At 45.0% G+C, this 19724-nt stretch overlaps 1 protein-coding gene and 1 pseudogene across 1 annotated transcript in view; one reads left to right on the forward strand and one right to left on the reverse strand.

Moving 5' to 3' along the window:
* LOC121569974 (protein Wnt-5b) overlaps positions 1-15396 on the reverse strand; it is a 59408-nt gene extending 44012 nt beyond the window's left edge. The window contains 1 exon segment of the mRNA XM_045213517.1: positions 14418-15396. The gene's annotated coding sequence lies outside the window, so the exon portion shown is untranslated.
* LOC121569973 lies at positions 8862-11836 on the forward strand (annotated as a pseudogene).
* Positions 15397-19724: the final 4328 nt, after the last annotated feature.

A 19724-nucleotide genomic window follows, 5' to 3' on the forward strand; every position in this document is an offset into this window, starting at 1 on the left:
AGGGCATGGACGACCGGGGCTGACGGAGGCAGAGAAGGGGCGAATCAAAAGGCCACCAGGTTACGGGGGCCACTGGTCAAAGTAGGGAGAGGAGATGTAGAGGCACGGCGAGTGGTACTGGGGTGTATTACCAGTCCGGTCCGGCCCGTTCCAGTTCCCGGGGTAGAGCCAGTGGTGTGTGTCCCCAGTACGGTCCGGCCTGTTACGACCCCTCGCACCAAATGGACGGTGCGCGTCGCCAGCCCAGCCCGGCCTGTTCCTGCTCCACGCACTAAGTTAATGGTGCGCGTCGCCAGCCCAGCCCGGCCTGTTCCTGCTCCACGCACTAAGTTAATGGTGCGCGTCGCCAGCCCAGCCCGGCCTGTCCCTGCTCTACGCACTAAGCCTACGGGGTGCGTCGCCAGCCCAGCCAGGCCTGTTCCTGCTCCACGCACTATGTTAGCGGTGCGCGTCGCCAGCCCGACCGGCCTGTTCCTGCCACTCGCACCAAACCTACGGTGCGCGTCGCCAGCCGGTCCGGCCTGTTCCTGCCACTCGCACCAAACCTACGGTGCGCGTCGCCAGCCCGGTCCGGCCTGTTCCTGCCACCCGCACCAAGTCTACGGTGCGCGTCGCCAGCCCGACCCGGCCTGTTCCTGCCACTCGCACCAAACCTACGGTGCGCGTCGCCAGCCCGGTCCGGCCTGTTGCTGCTCCCCGCACTAGCCCTGAGATGCGTGTCCTCAGCCCGGTACCTCCAGTTCCGGCACCACGCACCAGGCCTATAGGGCGTCTCGGCCGGCCAGAGTCTGCCGTCTGCCTAACGGCGCCTGAACTGCCCGTCTGCCCAACGCCGTCTGAACTGTCCGTCTGCCAAGCGCTGCATGAACTGCCCGTCTGTACTGAGCCTGCTAAGCCGCCCGTCTGCCATGAGCCTTCAGAGCCGTCCGCCAGACCGGGCCGCAAAGCCTTCCGCCAGACAGGAGCCGCTAGAGCCTTCCGCGAGACAGGATCAGCCAGAGCCTTCCGCCAGACAGGATCAGCCAGAGCCTTCCGCCAGACAGGATCAGCCAGAGCCTTCCGCCAGACAGGATCAGCCAGAGCCTTCCGCCAGACAGGATCAGCCAGAGCCTTCCGCCAGCCATGAGCAGCCAGATCCGTCAGCCAGCCATGAGCAGCCAGATCCGTCAGCCAGCCATGAGCAGCCAGATCCTTCAGCCAGCCATGAGCAGCCAGATCCGTCAGCTAGCCATGAGCAGCCAGATCCGTCAGCCAGCCATGAGCAGCCAGATCCGTCAGCCAGCCATGAGCCGTCCAGCCAGGATCCGCCAGAGCCGTCCAGCCAGGATCCGCCAGCCAGCCAGGATCCGCCAGAGCCAGCCAGCCAGGATCCGCCATGCAGTCCGGTGCTGCCCCTTATCCTGGTGCTGCCCCTTAGTCCGGTGCTGCCCCTTAGTCCGGTGCTGCCCCTTAGCCCGGTGCTGCCCCTTATCCTGGTGCTGCTCCTTATCCTGGTGCTGCCCCTTAATCCAGTGGGGTTAAGTTGGAGGGTGGTCATTTGGAGGAGGCTACGAAAGCGGGTAGTGACTATGGTGGGGTGGGGACCACGACCAGTGCCAGAGCCGCCACCGTGGACAGACGCCCACCCAGACCCTCCCCTAGACTTTATGCAGGTGCGCCCGGAGTTCGCACCTTAAGGGGGGGGTTATGTCACACTCTGGCCTTAGTTATCTTTGTTTTCACTAATATTTTAGTTAGGTCAGGGTGTGACATGGTGTAGTATGTGTTTTGGTTTGTCTAGGGGTTTGTAGGTCAATGGGGTAATATCTTGTCTAGGTGTTTGTATGTTGATGGCTGCCTAGATTGGTTCTCAATTGGAGACAGCTGTGGTTTATTGTCTCTAATTGGGAGCCATATTTAAGGCAGCCATGGGCATCATGTGTTGGTGGGTAATTGTCTATGTTGAACGTTTGTTGCTTGTCTGTGCACTTACGTTATTTAGCTTCACGGTCGTTTGTTGTTTTGTTAGTTTTGAATAGTGTTCGGTTTCGTGTTTTTCCCTCTTCCATAATAAAGAGATGTATTTTGCACACGCTGCGCCTTGGTCCAATATCTCACAAGAAGACGATCGTGACAGTTTGTCCCATTGGGTGAAATCTTGATTTGTAAGTGGACCCCACACCTCACTGCCATCAAGTGCAATTGGTTCAATGACACATTCAATTAGTTTTAGCCACATTTTTATAGGTATTTCAATTAGAAATTGTTTTTTAATGGCGTAAAATGCCCTGCGTGCTTTCTCTCTCAGTTCATTCACTGCATCATTAAGGTGTCCGGTTGAGCTTATTTTTAAACCTAAGTAATTGTACTCTATATATTTTGTACCAATTGAGAACTTTGGTCTAATTCCCTGAGATCTGGATCTTCTCTGGAAAATCATTATTTTAGTCTTTTTGGGGTTTACTGCCAGGGCCCAGGTCTGACAGTACTGCTCTAGCAGGTCCAGGCTCTGCTGTAGGCAGCCATGTGCTGTGGTCTCTCTCTGTCTCTCTCTCTCTCTGTCGCTCTCTCTGTCTCTCTGTCTCTCTCTGTCTCTCTCTCTCTCTCTCTCTCTCTCTCTCTCTCTCTCTCTCTCTCTCTCTCTGTCTGTCTGTCTGTCTGTCTGTCTGTCTGTCTGTCTGTCTGTCTGTCTGTCTGTCTGTCTGTCTGTCTGTCTGTCTCTCGCTCTCTCAATTCAATTCAATTCAATTTAAGGGCTTTATTGGCATGGGAAACGTGTGTTAACATTGCCAAAGCAAGTGAAGTAGATAGTAAACAAAAGTGAAATAAACAATAAATATTAACAGTAAACATTACACTCAGTAGTTTCAAAAGAATAAAGACATTTCAAATGTCATATTATGTATATATACAGTGTTGTAACAATGTGCAAATAGTTAAAGTACAAATGGGAAAATAAATAAACATAAATATGGGTTGTATTTACAATGGTGTTTGTTCTTCACTGGTTGCCCTTTTCTACTGGCAACAGGTCACAAATCTTGCAGCTGTGATGGCACACTGTGGTTTTTCACCCAGTAGATAAGGGAGTTTATCAAAATTGGGTTTGTTTTTTCGAATTCTTTGTGGATCGCTGTAATCTGAGGGAAATATGTGTCTCTAATATGGTCATACATTTGGCAGGAGGTTAGGAAGTGCAGCTCAGTTTCCACCTCATTTTGTGGGCAGTGTGCACATAGCCTGTCTTCTCTTGAGAGCCAGGTCTGCCTACGGCGGCCTTTCTCAATAGCAAGGCTATGCTCACTGAGTCTCTCTCTCTCCCTCTCTCTCTCTCTCTCTCTCTCTCTCCCTGTCTCTCTCTCTGTCTCTCTCTCAATTCAATTCCATTTCAATTTAAGGGCTTTATTGGCATGGGAAACATATGTTAACATTACCAAAGCAAGTGAAGTAGAGAGTAAAGAAAAGTGAAATAAACAATAAATATTAACAGTAAACATTACACTCAGAAGTTCCAAAAAAATAAAGACATTTCAAATGTCATATTATGTATATATATAGTGTTGAAACAATGTCCCTCTGTCTCTCTGTCTGTCTGTCTCTCTCTCTCTCTCTCTCTCTCTCTCTCTCTGTCTCTGTCTCTGTCTCTGTCTCTCTCTCTCCTGTCTCTCACTCTTTTCTCTCTCTCCTCCTGTCTCCTTCTCTTGTCTACCTCTCTGTGTCTTGTTAATGTCTCCAGGTCTATTCATGTGTCTGTTGTTGAATTCATTTTTCTTGGATTTCATTAAAAAGGGATGATGGTGTTACAGTATTGATATTACAATCTACAACATCACGTTCTCTCTCTCTCCTTACTACCCATCGAGCTCTTACACCTCTCTCTTCCTTTATTCCTCTTTCCTTCTCTCCGCCTTTTTATCTGTTCCTTCCTCTATCGCCCATCCCTTCCTCTATCGCCCATCCCTTCCTCTATCGCCCATCCCTTCCTCTATCGCCCATCCCTTCCTCTATCGCCCATCCCTTCCTCTATCGCCCATCCTTCCTTCCTCTATCGCCCATCCCTTCTCTATCGCCATCTCTTCCTCTATCGCCCATCCCTTCCTCTATCGCCCATCCCTTCCATCGCCCATCCTTACTCCTCTATCGCCCCATCCCTTCCTCTATCGCACCCTTTTCGCCTTACCTTCCTCTATCGCCCATCCCTTCTCTACCCATCCCTTCCTCCGCATCCTTCCACCTTCCTATCGCCCCATCCCTTTGCACCTTCCTCTATCACCATCCCTTCCTTATCGCACCCTTCCCTATCGCCTTCTTATCATCCCTTCCTCTATCGCCCATTCCTCTATGCTCATCTTCTATCGCCCATCCCTTCCTCTTCATCCTTCTCTATGCCATCCTTCTCTATCGCCCATCCCTTCCATCCCTTCCTCTATCGATTCTAGCCTTCCTCTATCGCCATCTCTCCTTGCCCATCCTTCCTCTATCGCCCCATCCCTTCCTCCATCCCTGTAGAGAGGTAGGAAGGGGGAGAGACAGAGGTAGGGAAGGGAGAGAGAGAGGTAGGGAGGAGGGAGAGAGGGAGGGAGAGAGAGGAGGTAGGGAGGGAGAGAGAGGTAGGAGGGGGAGAGAGGTAGGGAGGGGAGAGAGAGGTAGGGAGGGGGACAGAGGTAGGAGGGGAGAGAGAGGTAGGGAGGAGAGGTAGGGAGGGGGACAGAGGTAGGGAGGAGAGATAGAGGTGGGAGGGGGAGACAGAGGCAGGGAGGGCCTCTGCTGGAAAGGGCAGGGAAGGGTCTGGGTTGATGCTGGTATTGAGGGCAGGCAGGGGGCAGCAAAGGCTGCTGGGAAGGGCAGGGCAGAGTGGCAGAGTCCTGGGTCACACTGAGCTGTCACATCCTGCCTCTACACCCTGGGGGACATCAGGGCAGAGAGATCAACGAGACGCCGCTGACCCTACTGCTGACAGAGCTAACCCACCACAACGCAGCACAGCCTTTCTTGCACACAGACAGATAGGCTTACAGGCAGGCACAGACACATGCACACTGAGGCATGGGCACACACACACACACCCACAGTGGGGTGTGTTTATACCAGTTATACCAGTCAAGAAGAGTATCCTGATCCACCACACCAGATAAACTAGAACCTGCTCTTTGTTACAGTGTCTTCATTCAGTATTCACACCCCTTTATTTTTTCCACATTTTGTTGTGTTACAGCCTGAATGTAAAATGGATTACATTTAGATTTTGTGTCACTGATTCTTGTTCGTGGAACGTTTTAGAAATTAATAAAAAATGAAAAGCTGAAATGTCTTGAGTCAATAAGTACTCAACCCTTTTGTTGTGGCAAGCCTAAATATGTTTAAGAGTAAAAATGTGCGTAACAAATCGCATAATAAGTTAACATTCCGTGTTCAATAATAGTGGTTAACATGATTTTTGAATAACTAAGGCCTTTCTGTACCCCACACATACAATTTCTCTGTAAGGTCCCTCAATCGAGTAGTACATTTCAAGCACAAATTCAACCATGAAGACCAGGGAGGTTTTCCAATGCCTCGCAAAGAAGGGCACCGCTTGGTAGATGGGTACAAATGTAAAAAAGCAGATGCTGAATATCCGTTTGAGCGTGGTGAAATTATGAATTACACTTTGGATGGTGTATCAATATACCCAGTCACTACATGTGATGGGTGATTTGAAGGAGTCCGGCGCAGGAGGGTAAATCACAGAATAACAGGATTTATTCCGGAATACAGAGTTACGCAGTAATGCGTCAAAACAGTCCATTGCGCAAAACAGGCGCACTGGAACCAACAAGGCACACGGGGAAAATAACCCGGCAATACAAAAATACAAGGAGCTCAACCGAGCTTCACTCTCCTCACAATAAACAATCACACACAAAAACAAGGGGGCAGAAGGAACACTTATACAGGTACTGATGAGGGGATATGAACCAGGTGTGTGTAATAAACAAGACAAAACAAATGGAATGATGAGATGAGGAGCGGCAGTGGCTAGAAGGCCTGTGACGACGAACGCCGAAGCCTGCCCGAACCACGAGAGGAGGCAGCTTCGGAGGAAGTCGTGACACTACTGTACAAAGATACAGGCCTTCCTAACTCAATTGCCCGAGAGGAAGGAAACTGCTCAGGGATTTCACCATGAGGCTAATGGTGACTTTAATACAGTCACAGAGTTTAATGGTTGTGATATGAGAAAACTGAATATTGATCAACAACATTGTAGTTACTCCACAATACTAACCTAAATGACAGAGTAAAGAAGGAAGCCTGTACAGAATAAAAATATTCAGAAACATGCATCCGGTTTGCAATAAGGCACTAAAGTAATACTGCAAAAATAAATGTAATATTGCTATAAGCACAGGCAAAATACTAGAGGAAAACCTGGTTCAGTCTGCTTTACAACAGACACTGAGAGACAAATTCCCTCTTCAGAAGGACAATAACATAAAACAAAAGGCCAAATATACACTGGAGTTGCTTATCAAGATGACATTGAATGTTCCTGAGTGGCCTAGTTACAGTTTTGACTTGAATCGGCTTGAAAATCTATTGATCAACAACCAACTTGACAGAGCTTGAATAATTTTTAAAAGAATAATGTGCAAATATTGTCCAATCCAGGTGTGCAAAGCTCTTAGAGACTTACCCAGAAAGACTCACAGCTGTAATCGCTGCCAAGCGGTGATTATAACGTGTATTGACTCAGGGGTGTGACTACTCATGTAAATTAGATCATTCTGTATTTTATGTTCAGTAAATTTGCTAAAATGTCTAAAAACATGTTTTCATTTTGTCATTATGGGGTATTGTGTGTAGATGGGTGAGAGAGAAAAAAATCCATTTTAAATTCAGGCTTTAACACAACAAAATGTGGAATAAGTCAAGGAGTATGAATACTTTCTAAAGGCACTTTATATATAGTGCGCTTCTCTTGTGTTATATAAAATCTCAGAGTGGGGTAGGGGATCTTTTAACCTGAGTGTACTCTTTTTCTGACACTCTGTCTAATGAAAGGGAGAGCAGAGGGAGAGACGGAGGAGAGAAGCGATGGAGGAGAGATGGAGAGGATTGGTGCTGCCCAGTTGTGCTGGGTTGCATTTCCCTTGTAAACATTATCTAATGTGTGTGTGCTGCTACTCTCCTCTCTTTCCGCCCCACCACTGCCTGTTCTCTCTCTCTCTGCTCTCTCTCTCTCTCTTCTCTCTCTCTCTCTCTCTCTCTCTCTCTCTCTCTGCCCTCTCTCTTTGTCTCTTCTCTCTTTCTCTCTCCGTCGTCTCTCTGTCTCTCTTTTCTCTCTCTCTCTCTCTCTCTCTATCTCTCTATCTCTGCCTCTCCCTCTCTCTCTCTCTCTCTCTCTCTCTATCTCTATCTCTCGCTCTCTCCCCCCTCCCTCCCTCTCTCTACCACACTCCAGTGGGTTCTGCTAGAACTCTGCTGTCATATTAGCTAACAATGCCAGTGAACAGAGGCAGCCAGCCGGGTCCAGAAACAGAGCAGTAAGGACTACTGCTGAGGGGTTAAAGTTCACACAGCAACAACCAACCATGTAGGTGGACACACACACTACTACTACTACTACTGGGTCTACACACCTACTTTCCTTTGTTAGCTAGGAGAGAGTCTCTACCTTCCTTTGATGTAAGAACTGGACAGGAGGCCCTGGTTAGCAGAATTCAACTGTTGTTGTTTTTCATATGCATTCTGTAAGCTACTAGCTGGGAATGGAACTGTTGCCTGTTTGTGTTGTTGACCTGGGGAGTTTAATGATACATTTAGAATCGAATCAGGGCATAGATTAAATGCTAGACATGCCTGAAATTAATAATGAAAATGCATGGGTAAACTTATGATAATTATAATTTACACAAATAAGTTATCACTAAGATTGATCAGGATAAAATCAACAAATATAATGCATGACTGCTAATTTCATTAATTTACACACAACCATGTAGTGAATATGCTTTAAAACAGGCTATATCCCTCTGAGAAATGTTGAGGGGAAATAGTAACAGCTTAGTAATAATAATAAGTCTTGTTACCATAGCACTACAAATAAAAATGAGTAATAATCTCACAATATGTACAGCAACTGGATAAACGTGCCATATTTGTTGAAGAATAAAGAATCTCCTTCAATTAAAACACATTTGATTAGAATCTGGTCATAATAATGTGATACCGGTGATTGGTGTTACTATTCAGCTCAACATTCTATCATTTTATCAATTGTAACACTTTTTACACGGCAGCAGAGTTGTGTTACAAATGTATCCTTTACTTGATACATTTGGTGGATCAGACCTGATACTATGTTTCAATTTGTAGAACACCGAGAAGGGAGACAAAGCACAGCGTTCTATTTGGAACACAGAACTCTAACAGAGTCCTTTTAGAATAGTTCGAGCTCTAAAATAATAACACACACACATAGTTCAGTTTTAGATGTATTATAAACCATCAAAACCATTTAAAATAGAATCAACAACCAATATAACCCGACAACTAAAGGGTTAAGACTAAAGTGAACTGAATTGTAAGAAGTTGGTTTCCAGGGGAACTATTCTTACTGTTCCAGCTGAGTCGGACCAAACCACAATCCTCCCAGGGAAGGGGGGAATCGAAACAGACTCTCTTAAATGTATTTTAAATATCCTATGCTAAAGCAAGTCACACAATGTTCTTATTTACTAGGAACATGGATAATATATATAGTATTTGACAGTATTCCTTTATTACAAAGAAAACAGTTTTATTATTTTTGAATATGTGTGTTCCCCCCGCGGTAGAGTGGTGCTCGCGGCCCTGCCAAGTCAGTTTGAAAGACCAGACAAAGGCAGGCAGGAAGCCCTTCGGCTTGGCAATGCGTGCGAGTGGGGAGAGCGCAAATGCAAACTGAAACCCCACTCCTTTTCTGATAACGGAGAGGAAGAGAGACAGAGAGAAGAAGCAGACTGGAATTCCAACCCTCCGTGTATTTATGATAGTTTAAAGGTCTCTTTTGAAAATGTATGACCGTTTGGATCCTCGGCGCGAGCCTAGACGTGTTTCTAAAGGCATCATAGGCAGCGTCGTCTGACCAAGGAGGGCTCGGGCGCTTTCCGTTCCTATCCTTCGCTTCCCCCCTCTTGGTGAGGGGCTATATTGGAACAAGGTTTTGGGGCTTTTTGCATTTGAATCCTACTGCGCAACCAGACGGATCACGTGGGATGTGGAGTTGATCGATTTGCACCGTTAAATGTGAAAAGAGGAACGGGGAAAGGTCTGTTAAAATACCATAACCGCTTTCTTCTGGATTACGGGGGACTCTACTTTTACCGAGGGAAATACATCGGTGGGCTCGGGGAACCGGAGTGATTTTTATGCCTGTTTAAAATGGAGACGCACATATCGTGCCTCTTTCCGGAAATTTTAGCCATGATTTTCAGCTACTTGGATGTAAGGGACAAAGGCAGGGTGGCCCAAGTGTGCGCTGCTTGGAGGGACGCTTCCTACCACAAGTCGGTGTGGAGGGGGGTGGAAGCCAAGCTGCATCTGCGACGGGCCAATCCTTCTCTCTTCCCCAGCCTACAGGCCCGCGGAATCCGGAGAGTACAGATCCTCAGCCTGCGGCGGAGCCTCAGCTACGTGATCCAGGGGATGCCAAACATCGAGAGCCTGAACCTGAGTGGCTGCTATAACTTAACGGATAACGGCCTGGGGCACGCGTTCGTCCAGGAGATCCCTTCCCTTCGGGTTCTGAACCTTAGTCTGTGTAAACAGATCACGGACTCCAGCCTGGGCCGGATCGCCCAGTATCTGAAGAACCTGGAGGTTCTGGAGCTGGGCGGGTGTAGTAACATCACCAACACGGGGTTGTTGCTCATAGCGTGGGGCTTACACCGGCTCAAGAGCCTCAACCTCCGCAGCTGCCGGCATGTTTCTGATGTGGGCATCGGGCACCTGGCGGGCATGACCCGCAGCGCAGCTGAGGGCTGTCTCAACCTGGAATACCTGACGCTGCAGGACTGTCAGAAACTTACGGATCTGTCCCTCAAGCACATCTCGAAGGGCCTGGCTAAACTCAAAGTTCTCAACCTGAGTTTCTGTGGCGGGATCTCTGATGCGGGTATGATCCACCTCTCCCATGACCAGCCTCTGGAGCCTTAACCTGCGCTCCTGCGACAACATCAGTGACACGGGCATCATGCACCTGGCCATGGGCACGCTGCGGCTCTCCGGGCTAGACATGTCCTTCTGTGACAAGATAGGGGACCAGAGTCTGGCTTACATCGCTCAGGGCCTGTACCAGCTCAAATCCCTGTCCCTGTGCTCGTGCCACATTAGTGACGATGGCATCAACAGGATGGTGCGCCAGATGCACGAGCTGAGAACCCTGAACATTGGACAGTGCGTGCGGATTACAGACAAAGGACTGGAGCTCATTGCCGACCACTTGACTCAGTTGACGGGGATCGATCTGTATGGATGTACTAAAATCACGAAACGGGGACTGGAAAGGATAACGCAGCTCCCATGCCTTAAAGTTTTGAATCTGGGACTTTGGCAGATGACAGAGAGTGAAAAAGTGAGGTGAAACTAATTTGGCGAGGATTAGTTGGGGAGGGGGACACACAGAGGAGAGGGGGTAACGGAGCAGGAGACCAGTGGGCGGGGAAATGTTCCTTACAAAAAAAATCCTCTGTTCGCAATCTCGTCGTAGTTGGATATTTTCTCATTAAATGTAACTTAAAGCTACAAAACTGTGATTTAGAAATATGTTGCGCGATTTTAGGCCTAATGAAAACAAGATTAATCATCATCAAATGCATGTTTTCATTATTAACAACACAATATCCCGCCCCCGCAATATTAAGACAAACAACTTTTTTTTTTAATTCCTAAAGGAGTCGCAATATTTAACATCAACCTCTCCAACTATCGCGCCTAATACATTTGGCTACCTCGTTTATCAATGTGTTGTAATGAATCAATGTATTCTTAAAAAGAAAGAGAGAGAAGAGGAGAGAAATTGTGCCTATAGACTGGAGTAGTCCCCTCCCCCAACGCGTCTCACGCTTGGAGAATCCTAGCAGCAAAAAAGAAAGGCTCTAACTACCTTTGTGTTAATTTGCCCAGAAACGCTTAACAATGAAGAAGAGAAACGAACAGAGTTTCGTTTAAAAGGACTGCTCACATTCAGACAAAAAATAGCGACTTTATGCAAATTAAAACGGATTAAATACTGGTTTGTATCCGAAATAATTTTTTTGTTTTGTTTACTTTTTCAGCCCAACTTAAAGGCCTTGTAGCCTCAGATTCAAGCTTTGAATAAGGGGACCCTTCCTTCCCTATATTATTTTGGTGTGTTTATGCTTATGCAAGCAGATATTGTTTAATTATAGCTGTTATTCAGAGCGTTGTACTTCAAATTGAAGTGATTTCTATAATAGAAATGTTGCCCCTTTTCTCAATCAGGTGTTTTCCAACTAATCCTCCATATCCTCGAGATATGGGTTGCCACCGTTTAAACACAATCATACACACTAGTCCACAATAACAACAGAACAGACACTCATTTGGAATAGAATCTAAATTAATCTAAATACATGCGTTAGAATTAAGAAGCAATTATTTTTTCGGCTTCCAAGCGAATGCGTGTCAGGCTTACATGGAACCTATGGAATAATAACATGACGTTATAAGCGAACTGAACTGCAACATGTATTGAGTCCTGCTGAGAGACTACTGTGTTTTAATGTACTGTATATGTGTTTGTAAAAAACAGAATCCAAAATTAAATTGTTTTATATTCTTACAGTAAGCATTAAAGTTGATATTTATATAATAAATGAAAAGGACATGTGGACTCGTTTTGTACAGGGGATTGAATTGTAGATTAGTAGCCTATTACTCATTGTTTTAGTGTGATTCTCCTTATTACAAGATCATGCACTCCTGCTTTGATCGAAAACGTGTCAATTTCTAAGAGAAACAGCTCTGTTTATGTCCGTAGATCCCCCGGAGAGGCGAGGTATTTTTAAAAAGACAAGAATTGTCCACATATTATTATCGTTTTGATCACAACCATAATCTTACGAATTTGATTGTTCGTTTTAGAGAAACGGTTATAATGTTGATATGCCGGCTTGGATTGTTAAATTATTTACGAGCAGATTCAAAATGGATGCTTCCCTTGATTTTACTTGTTATAATTATCAGTCTGACGTATTGTGTTGATACGTTTCAGCTGCTTGCTTCTCAAAGGGCTGTCACTAACATAGCTCTAAATCTAGGGATATTAAATCCCCACACCCATACACTTATTTGCATTTTATTGTGCTGTTTTTGTGTGACATTTAGGCTCTATGCTGGTTTTGCCTGTTTAAATGTTGCTAACATTTGGTTCTATGTTATCAGTTGGGCTATATCATTTCTGCTTCTTTAACCAAATGTATGTTTAGAATAGGAGTAGGATAGGGGCAGTTGCTATTGTTTCCCCAAGTTAAGAAGGCAGGTTGGGATTTTTCTCTCAGCTTGCTCAGTCACGCATACCAGATCTGAGAGATGGCCTTGGTCCCATGGGACGACTTCTCTCCTCCCACCCCCTCCCTTCTCCTCACCCAACAAAACTCAGCCGCCAACCCCCCTCTCCTGTCTCACAGACACTTTTTAACATTCCACACCATCATTCAAAGCATTTAAGCTTTCTCCCCCTCTCTCTGTCCGTCCACAGGGGCGGAGGTAAAGAACAGATAGAGGGGTTCTTGACCAGAGAGAGAGAGAGGGAAAGAGAGAATTCACTGCATGCTGTTTTAGCCTGGTCTATAATGCTACAATAACCACATAAAAGCGAGATAACCCCCATTCTATAGATAAACAAGATACTGTATTTTAAGCCTAGTTTATAACTGGTTAACCACTGGCTTTATTAGAACGTCTTATCTCATATTTGGTTTGCAAAATAATTTAAAAATAATGTCCTTATATACAGGGGTCTTCTTTTAATGTTGATGTAACGTTTTAGTAGTCTACCTTGACTGAAATACTACATTTGTCAGTTAATTATTTTGGAGATCCCTATTTGATAAGATATCCCCTTTGAGTTGATGTCGGTTTGTACTTCAATCAAAATGGCTCCTGCTTGCTATTCTTTTCAGTCAAATTTAGTTTGTACTTCAGTTGAAATAGGTCCTACTGTAGTATTCAGATGATCTATGTTCTGTATTTCTGTTCAAAATGGCTGTACTTTTCAGATGAATTCAGTTTGTAGTTGAAATGGCTATTGCAGTACGTTTCATTCAATTTAATTGGTAGGCCAACTTCAGTTAAACTAGTCCCTGCTATAGTCTACTGTTGTAACTGTTCAATTGAATTGATTTTGATTCCACAGTACTGTAGCTAGTTTGTAGCAAAGTTGTTTCGAACAGTTCTACTCGCTCAGTTGAGCTGTCACGTTCAAAGTGTTACTTTAAACCACAGTTGTCTTTGAGAGGGAGAACCGGAGCCTTTTTACTGCTAACATTAAGGGGAACTGTCTCTCCTCAACAAAGCATGAGGGACATTAGAAACAATGTGCTAGCTGAGGCTCACCTTCTTTCTCCACCTCCTCTCTCCACCTCTCTCCCCCTCCTCTCGCTACCTCTCTCAACCTCCTCTTTCCTCTCTACCTCTCTCAACCTCCTCTCTCAACCTCCTCTTTCCTCTCTTTACCTCTCTCCCCATCTTCTCTCCCCACCTCTCTCCACCTTCTCTCTCCCCCTCCTCTCTCCACCTCCTCTCTCCTCTCTTTACCTCTCTCCACCTCCTCTCTCCACCTCCTCTCTCCTCTCTTTACCTCCTCTCTCCACCTCCTCTCTTTACCTCTCTCCACCTCCTCTCTCCTCTCTTTACCTCCTCTCTCCACCTCCTCTCTTCACCTCTCTCCACCTCCTCTCTCCTCTCTTTACCTCCTCTCTCCACCTCCTCTCTTCACCTCTCTCCACCTCTGCTTTACAACACCTGCAGTTTAAAGGTGTTGCTGACTTACAGTAGAAACGCTTTGATGTTTTCAGTGGCCTTTGGGGTGGGGTGTTTGTGTGTGTGTGTGTGAGAGAGAGGCTATAGGGGGTTTGAGTGTGGCAGGACTTTTATCAGAGCTACAGGAGCTGAAAAAAATCCTGGCCTCCGGAAAAAGCATTTGGCGGGGGGCTGCCGTTTGATTGCAGGCTGGGGCCCGAAAGACCCAAAGATCTGGCTGGAGGTGTGTTGTAACTGTGGGTGCATCCCAAATGACACCCTTTTCCCTGTATAGTGCACTACTTTAGACCCTGTAGGGCACTATATAGGGAATAGGGTGCTATTTGGGAAGCAGACCGTATAACTGAAATGTATATTATGTGTGAGGAGGGAAGTTATAGAGAGCGGGGTGAGATTCTTGTAGAATTTACCGTTGAGACTAGAGGTGTGCGTGGACAGTAGTTAGAAAGACAGGATACTTCTGTAACGTACTGTGGAGACTGTATAGGCCTGGGTTAGGCGAGCAGAAGCAGGGAGTGGAGGAGGAGGGAGGAAAGGTGACGATGCCTCTCCCTAATGTCTGCCGCAGATCCCTGGAAAAAGAAAAGCAGAGGAATTTGTGAGTCACTATTTGACTTTGGACTGCTAAAAGTGAGTGTGGCGTGCTAAAATCCAGGCTGAGGCGAGAGGAGACAGGCTCATTGAGCAGACGGGCAGGCATGCTGTCTACTGCACCTCACTGTAGAAACCTGCTGTTATACCAGACATATAGACACACAAGCTTGGTCCTGTACCAGAGATATAGAAGCTCAGTTACTGTGTTATTGGGCTGGTTTCCAGGACACAGATTATACCTGGTCCTGGACTTAAAAGCATGCTAAATGAATAATCTCTATTTAGATAGCTTTTTAGTCCAGGAATATAGGCTTAGTTTGTGTCTGGTCAGACACTCAGACACTGTGTCATTGGGCTGGTTTCCCAGACACAGATTGAACCTTGACTAGGAAGAATCTGTATCTGGGAAACCAGCCCTTAGAGTTGACCCCCCCTCAGTAACAGTGTTATTGGGCTGAGTTTCCTAGACACAGATAAGGTCTAGTCTTGGACTAACAAAACACTAGTGCTTTTTAGTCCAGAACTAGGTTTAATGGATTGTCCTGGAAACCAGTCCATACTATGTCTCAGAGCTGAACCCCCCTCCCAGTCTAGTGTCCAACCCTCAGTCAGACCAGGCTGGGATATTAGGAGTATGACTTCAAGAAGGCTCTGGTAATGATATCCAGATGATATTTGCATTTACCCATGTTCACACATTGGTGACATTTACAGTCTCAGATAATATGGAGAGTGCCTTCTGAAAGTATTCATACCCCTTGACTTATTCCACGGTTTGTTGTTACAGCTTGAATTCAAAATGGATAAAATGTTGTTGTTTTTTAAATCAAACCCATCTACACACAATACCCCATACTGACAAAGTGAAAACATGTTTTAGAAATGTTAGCAAATTTATTGAAAATGAAATACAGAAATATTTCATTTGCATAAGTATTCATACCCCTGAGTCAATACATGTTAGAATCAACTTTAGCAGCGATTACAGCTGTGAGTCTTTCTGGGTAAGTCTCTAAGAGCTTTGCACACCTGGATTGTACAATATTTGCACATTATTCTTTTAGTAATTATTCAAGCTCTGTCAAGTTGGTTGTTGATCATTGCTAGACAGTCATTTTCAAGTCTTGCCATAGAGTTTCAAGATTATTTAAGTCAAAACTGTGACTAGGCCACTCAGGAATATTCAATGTCGTCTTGGTAAGCAACTCCAGTATATATTTGGCCTTGTGTTTTAGGTTATTGTCCTGCTGAAAGGTGAATTTGTCTCCCAGTGTCTGTTGGAAAGCAGACTCAACCAGGTTTTACACTAGGATTTTGCCTGTGCTTAGCTCTATTCCGTTTATTTGTAATCCCCCCCAAAACTCCCTTGTCCGTGCCGATGACAAGCATACCCATAACATGATGCAGCCACAACCATGCACCATCATTGAAAATATGAAGAGTGGTACTCAGTGATGTGTTGTGTTGGATTTGACCCAAATATAACACTTTGTACTCAGGACATAAAGTTAGTTTATTTGTCACATTTTTTGCAGTTTTCCTTTCGTGCCTTATTGCAAACAGGATGCATGTTTTGGAATATTTTGTATTCTGTACAGGCTTCCTTCTTTTCACTCTGTCATTTAGGTTAGTATTGTGGAGTATCTACAATGTTGTTGATCCATCCTCAGTTTTCTCCTATCACAGCCATTAACTCTGTAATTGTTTTAATAAAGTCACCATTGGCCTCATGGTGAAATCCCTGAGTGGTTTCCTTCCTCTCCGGCAACTGAGTTAGGAAGGACGCCTGTATCTTTGTAGTGTCTGGGTGTATTGATACACCATCCAAAGTGTAATTAATAACTTCACCACGCTCAAAGGGATATTCAATGTCTGCTTTTTAATTTATTTTCCCCCATCTACCAATAGGTGCCCTTTGCGAGGCATTGGAAAACCTCCCTGGTCTTTGTTGTTGAATCTGTGTTTGAAATTCACTGCTCGACTGAGGAACCTTACAGATAATTGTATGTGTGGGGTACAGAGATGAGGTAGTCACTCAAAGATTATGTTAAACACTATTATTGCACACAGCATGAGTCAATGCAACGTATTATATGATTTGTTAAGCATATTTTTACTCCTGAACTTATTTAGGCTTGCCATAACAAAGGGGTTAAATACTTATTGACTAAAGACACTTCAGATTTTCATTTTTTATTGATTTGTAAAAATGTCTAAAAACATGATTCCACTTTGACATTATGGGGTATTGTGTGTAGGCCAGTGACACAAAATCTCAACTTAGTCTGTTTTTTATTCAGGTTGTAACACAACATTTCTTGGAAAAAGTCAAGGGGTGAATACTTTCTGAAGGCACTGTATGCCAGGAACAATGCTGTGAATTCTGAGACAATGTTATTGTCAGTCGGTTACTGTAAAGATTATACTGACCCAATGTTAATGTCAGAAGGTTACGACAAAGATTACTAGATATGTCGTGAAAACAATATATATATGGAAAAAAAAAAAGGATTGTGTATTTTATTAATTATTTGAAATGAAAGTAAGGACAAGAACGTCATCAAATTGTCAGCCAATAACACAGTTACAGTGCATTCGGAAGGTATTCAGACCCCTTGACTTTTTCCACATTTTCTTACGTTACAGCCTTATTCTAAAATGGATTAAATCGTTTTTTTCCCTCATCAATCTACACACAATACCCCATAATGACAATGCAAAAACAGGTTTTCAGACATTTTTGTCCGGGCTCTGGCTGGGCCACTCAAGGCCTTTCAGAGACTTGTCCCGAAGCCACTACTGCATTGTCTTGGCTGTGTGCATAGGGTTGTTGTCCTGTTGGAAGGTGAACCTTCGCCCCAGTCTGAGGTCCTGAGTGCTTTGGAGCAGGTTTTCATCAAGGACCTCTCTGTACTTTGCTCCGTTCATCTTTCCCTCGATCCTGACTAGTCTCCCAGTCCCTGCCGCTGAAAAACATCCCCACAGCGTGATGCTGCCACCACCATGCTTCACCATAGGGATGGTGCCAGGTTTCCTCCAGACGTGACGCTTGGCATTCAGGCCAAAGAGTTAAATCTTGGTTTCATCAGACCAGATAATCTTGTTTCTCATGGTCTGAGAGTCCTTTAGGTGCCTTTTGGCAAACTCCAAGCGGGCTGTCATGTGCCTTTTACTGAGGGGTGGCTTCCGTCTGGCCACTCTACCATAAAGCCCTGATTGCTGGAGTGCTGCAGAGATGGTTGTCCTTCTGGAAGGTTCTCCCATCTCCACAGAGGAACTCTGGAGCTCTGTCAGTGTGACCATCGGGTTCTTGGTCACCTCCCTGACCAAGGCCCTTCTCCCCCGATTGCTCAGTTTGGCCGGGCGGCCAGCTCTAGGAAGAGTCTTGGTGATTCCAAACTTCTTCCATTTAAGAATGATGGAGGCCACTGTATTCTTGGGGACCTTCAATGCTGCAGAAATCTTTTGGTACCCATCCTCAGATCTGTGCCTCGACACAATCCTGTCTCGGAGCTCTACGGACAATTCCTTCGACCTCATGGCTTGGTTTTTGCTCTGACATGCACTGTCAACTGTGGGAGCTTATATAGACAGGTGTGTGCCTTTCCAAATCATGTCCAATCAATTGAATTTACCACAGGTGGCTCCAATCAAGTTGTAGAAACATCTCAAGGATGATCAATGGAAACAGGATGCACCTGAGCTCAATTTCGAGTCTCATAGCAAAGGGTCTGAATACTTATGTAAATAAGCTATTTCTGTTTTTTATTTGTAATACATTTGCAAAAATGTCTAAAAACCTTTTTTCGCTTTGTCACTATGGGGTATTGTGTGTAGATTGATGAGGAAAAAATTGTATTTAATCAATTTTAGAATAAGGCTGTAACGTAACAAAATGTGAAAAAAGGGAAGGGGTCTGAATACTTTCCGAATGCACAGTTATATGCTCATTGTTACTTCTTTACTGTACATTGTTTTACTAGATGTACAGCACAACACTGTTATCACCTGTAGCCAACCTACATGTCATCTAATACTACAGCGAGGAGGGCTTAGTATGGACTGTCTGTATTCACTGTCTGTGAGGAGGGAGAGCTAGCGAGAGACAGAGCGTGAGGGAGAGGTAAAGACAGACTGAGGGAGAAAGGCTTGCCCTTTGTGGTTGTGAGGTCTGGGGTCCGCTCACCAACCAATAATTCATAAAATGGGACAAACACCAAATTGAGACTCTGCATGCAGAATTCTGCAAAGAAAATATCCTCCGTATACAACGTAAAACACCAAATAATGTATGCAGAGCAGAATTAGGCCGATACCCGCTAATTATCAAAATCCAGAAAAGAGACGTTAAATTCTACAACCACCTAAAAGGAATCGATTCCCAAACCTTCCATAACAAAACCATCACCTACAGAGAGATGAACCTAGAGAAGAGTCCCCTAAGCAAGCTGGTCCTGGGGCTCTGTTCACAAACAGACCCCACAGAGCCCCAGGACAACAACAACAACACAACTAGACCCAACCAAATCATGAGAAAACAAAAAGAGAATTACTTGACACATTGGAAAGAATTAACAAAAAAACAGAGCAAACTAGAATGCTATTTGGCTCTAAACAGAGAGTACACAGTGGCAGGATACCTGACCACTGTGACTGACCCAAACTTAAGGAAAGCTTTGACTATGTACAGACTCAGTGAGAATAGCCTTGCTATTGAGAGAGGCCGCCGTAGGCAGACCTGGCTCTCAAGAGAAGACAGGCTATGTGCACACTGCTCACAAAATGAGGTGGTAACTGAGCTGCACTTCCGAACCTCTTGCCAAATGTATGACCATATTAGAGACACATATTTCCCTCAGATTACAGAGATCCACAAAGAATTCGAAAACAAACCCAAATTTGATAAACTCCCTTATCTACTGGGTGAAATACCACAGTGTGCCATCACAGCAGCAAGATTTGTGACCTGTTTCCACAAGAAAAGGGCAACCAGTGAAGAACAGACACCATTGTAAATACAACCCATATTTATGTTTATTTATTTTCCCATTTGTACTTTAACTATTTTCCCATTTGTACTTTAACTATTAGCACATTGTTACAACACTGTATATATACAGTGG

This window comes from Coregonus clupeaformis, unplaced genomic scaffold (genome assembly GCF_020615455.1).
Source record: "Coregonus clupeaformis isolate EN_2021a unplaced genomic scaffold, ASM2061545v1 scaf0120, whole genome shotgun sequence".
NCBI lineage: Eukaryota > Metazoa > Chordata > Actinopteri > Salmoniformes > Salmonidae > Coregonus > Coregonus clupeaformis.